This window comes from Cupressus sempervirens, chromosome 7 (assembly GCF_028749045.1).
Source record: "Cupressus sempervirens isolate cs-2001-9-10 chromosome 7, ASM2874904v1, whole genome shotgun sequence".
In the NCBI taxonomy this organism is placed as follows: domain Eukaryota; kingdom Viridiplantae; phylum Streptophyta; class Pinopsida; order Cupressales; family Cupressaceae; genus Cupressus; species Cupressus sempervirens.
The window spans coordinates 661,641,103-661,645,142 of record NC_143124.1 but is presented as its reverse complement, the minus strand read 5'-3'; the positions used below and the strand labels follow the sequence as shown (position 1 = coordinate 661,645,142).

The 4,040-nt window shown below is 33.6% G+C and overlaps 1 pseudogene; it reads left to right on the top strand.

Moving 5' to 3' along the window:
• Window positions 1-364: 364 nt before the first annotated feature.
• LOC149548398 (arogenate dehydrogenase 2, chloroplastic pseudogene) lies at window positions 365-1,498 on the top strand (annotated as a pseudogene).
• Window positions 1,499-4,040: the final 2,542 nt, after the last annotated feature.

Here is a 4,040-nt window from a genome sequence, read left to right as displayed (position 1 = left end):
AAGTCTCATTGCTTCACCTATGTGAGCACCACCTAGATGAAATGAGTACTAAATACCATTGGTTCTCAAGAGAGAGAGGCTTATTTGAACCATTGCTCATCAAACATGGGCACAATGTATTTGTCTCAAAGAACTACATAGTTGAATCTTGATAGCAATATCACAACATTAGATTTTACCCTATGTAGCTTGAAATTGTAGGCTATTGCTTTTGCAATGTGAATTCCTAGCAATTACTATCAAGTTATAACCGCAGAGAGCTATATTACATTAATATTTTTATGGCTACTTCATTTTTTGAGCTGTCTTACATCCTCATTTGTCCATTTGAAGCTACAGTGTAAAGTAGAGAGCAAGTGTGGACATGGTTGCTTCAATCAAAATTTCCACTGTTTCATTTCATTCCTCTCAGCCTTGTTCTAGTCTCATATAGCCTATAATGCTGACTAAAATAGGATATCCAAAATTAGTAGTTTCGATTTTGCAGAAAAAGAAACAAAATGGAAAGCAAAGTCACTGCCCAAGGAATTTGAAAGTTATATCTTTGGATGCTGCATAGCCATTTGATTACGAATCAAAGATAAGTAATGAAACCAAGAAAGGTAGTAAGTTAAAGATTGGCATAGTGGACTTTGGCAATTTTGGTCAGTTTCTTGCTAAGACCATTGTCTGCCAAGGTCACATAGTATTGGCTTATTCTAGAATAGATCATAGTGAGGTTGCACGTAAGATGGGAGTTTCATTTTACATGGATCAAGATGATTTTTGTGAAGAGCATCTCGAGGTGATATTTCTATGCACATCTATCATATCAACAGAGTCTATGTTGAAAACATTTCCAACTCAAAGATTGAAAAGAGATACATTATTTGCAGATGTCCTTTCAGTCAAAGAGTTTCCACACAATCTCTTTTTATAGGTGCTTCCCCTAGAATTTGATACATTGTGCACCCATCCTATGTTTGGGCCTAAGAGTGGAAAAGCTGGGTGGAGCGGTCTTCCCTTGGTCTATGATAAGGTTAAGATTGGAGAAGGGTTAAGAGCTGAGTGTTGTGAATGGTTTTTTAAAATATTTGCAAAAGAAGGTTGTAGGATGGTTGAGATGTCCCGTGTGGAACATGATCACCGTGCAGCTGAAACACAATTTATTACACACATTGTTGGGAGGATGTTAGGGAAATTGAATTTGGAATCCACCCCAATAAATACTAAAGGATATGAGTCATTACTTCAAATTGTTGAGAACACTTGTGGAGACAGCTTTGATCTTTATTATGGTTTGTTTATGTACAATATTAATTCAATAGAGTAGTTGGAGAGGCTAGAAATGGCTTTTGATGCTCTAAAGAAACAACTTGTTGCCCAATTGCACAAGATTTTAAGAACATAGCTATTTGATGGGGTTGCCAGAGGAAAAGTGCCTGAGAAAAATTCAACTCTTGCAGATAAGAAAAACAGGAGTCCTTCAGATGCTGCAGTTCCATTATTAACAAAATAAATGAATTATCTGTTCTCTAGAAACCCAGTAGAGCCATGAAATTTCCTTCTTATATGTAGCCTAGCAGAGTGTGTTTGTTTAATATAGTTATTAAAAATTTCTCCCTTTTTATTAGGAGACTGTTTCATTTCTCCCATTCTTTTATATAAAGACACAAGCATATGCAGACACATCCAATACACCAAATATAGTTATTAAGACTAATCTTTGCCCAGTCCAGAAAATAAAGAGCTAAATTGACTCAGATGTAACAATAGAAAAAAGCATATAATATTAATTGGCCTATCTATTATGGTAGACATGAATATTTATTTCTACTAATAACTTGGTTATTGTCTTTCTATAGCTGTGTGAATAGCACATGTCCCCAAATAGTGGCTCTTAATCACCCCTTATTTATTTTTCTGGTGTCTATAGGACACACAACAAAAGGAAACAATCTGGTTGCTCGTACATTTAATTGAAAAATGAAAATATATAATTATATTGTATGAATCCTCACAACAATCATAAACTAAACATGGTGATCAAACAATGTCATCTTCATAAGAAAATTCCTCATCTGATGGAATATATATCCCATCATTAACAGGACCTAAATCAACAATATTATGAACTGGAAGTGACTTTTCATCATTAAAGGCATTGAAATGATCAATATAATATTATAATGTATTAAATAATATGTGTATTTGTTTACCTTTAGGAGTACCAATTTGTTAATTATAATTTACCTCTTCTATGTAAACTCCATACTTCAATTTGTGGATACGAACCATTCACTGCTTCTTTAGTTTCCTATTTTGGCACCTCTTGCAAGTACAATATATCTTTTCATTTAAGTATTCTTTTGTCCCTGGTTTAGGTCTTGCTACTCGTTCATCTGAATATTCAGATGTTGATGTACTATTTCCCTGAATGCACAGTGTACTATCAACAATAAGGCCAATTCTCGCTAATATATGTAATAAGGCTATATCAAGGTCATAGTTAGTATGTTTATATTTGTTTAATCATGTTTTCTTATTCGGTGTTCAATATAAGGCCATTAGTGCCACAAATAGGTTTCCTAATCAGAAATTTGGTCAACAATGGTCAAATATGTCAAAATAGGTTGAAAAGGCATTTAACTGGTGAAATGTTCTTAAGTTGCGAGGAGTTGTTGTAAGAAGGGCATGTACCATGATAGTGAAGGGATGATTGAAAGGTAAAGACAAGTTCTGTAAGTAGTAATGCATGATTGTTGATCCTTGCATCTATGAGATCATAGGTGTGTGTCTATGTGCATGCATGCACGTGTAACTTGTGTGTAACACTAAGGAAGCTTTGAATAAGAACCATGTCTCTATGTGGATTGTATTCCTATGAGGATAATGGGTACTACTCTATCACAAGGCAATGACCTTACTCATCTAACAAAGGGTAATATCTTTAATGCTTTGGTTGGTTGACAGATGATCATACCTTAGAGATGAATGTTAGTAATGTCAACACCCATGGTTTTTAAAATATAGAAGCCTTGTAGGAAGAGAATTAGCAATCTACCAACAAGAAATTAGAAAACAATTATAAATATAACAATTACTATATATGCTACCTAGTCAAGCTTAGGTTAATGTTTTATATCATTAAAAATGATAATATAGGAACAAAAAGAAACAAAAAGTACCTGGTCTACCATTTTGTATGGATGCCAAGAATATATCTAAATAGAAGGCCACAAAGAAAAGTGTATGGATGCCAATTAGGATCATTATATAAATAGGCATTGAAATATATGAAAATACATAATCCATTACAAAATAGCAATTACCCAAAATATTGGAAGAGGTACTTTTATATGCAAAATTTGCAATTTCAGCTTTCTAACAACCCTGCAGAAACTAGGCACTAGTCAGCAAGAGGGGGATAAGTCTCAGTCTTAAAATCATTGCTTAATTTTTGGATTCAAAACATAAAAAATATTTTACCTACATAAACAAATTGTCATTTTATGTAATGGCAAAGCATTCTCCGCTTTCTATGTTGGAAAGTAGAAAGTAGATATCCCACTTAGTAGATCAGATTTAAAAAATGATGCATGTAGGGAAGATAAATTTACATTAAGTATGGCTTCAGAGTGGTTTCCAATTACACCATAGCTTGCAATTTGTAACTAACTTATTAAATCAGTTCCTTCGCTGACACATGCTCAACTAGAAGATTATCATACATGGGAAACAAGGTTGCCATGCAAAACTAGACCCAACCCTTTCAATTTACCCATTAGAACAAAGTAATGGGCAGAGACAATAGGTAAATGGGTATTAGATATAGAGGATTATAATATATACAAGGCACGACTCTCACATGTTAGACATGATTTAAAATGTGCAGAAATGTTAGGATCAATAAGGTGGTCAAATGTCTTTCTGATCTAATTTTCTGCAATAATAACAATAACTGGGTTAAATTTTATGTAATTATACCACTTACTAACCCACAAAATTGTGCAAGAGCTGACATTCCACATATTTTCTGAAATGAATGTTTTGGGTATCAA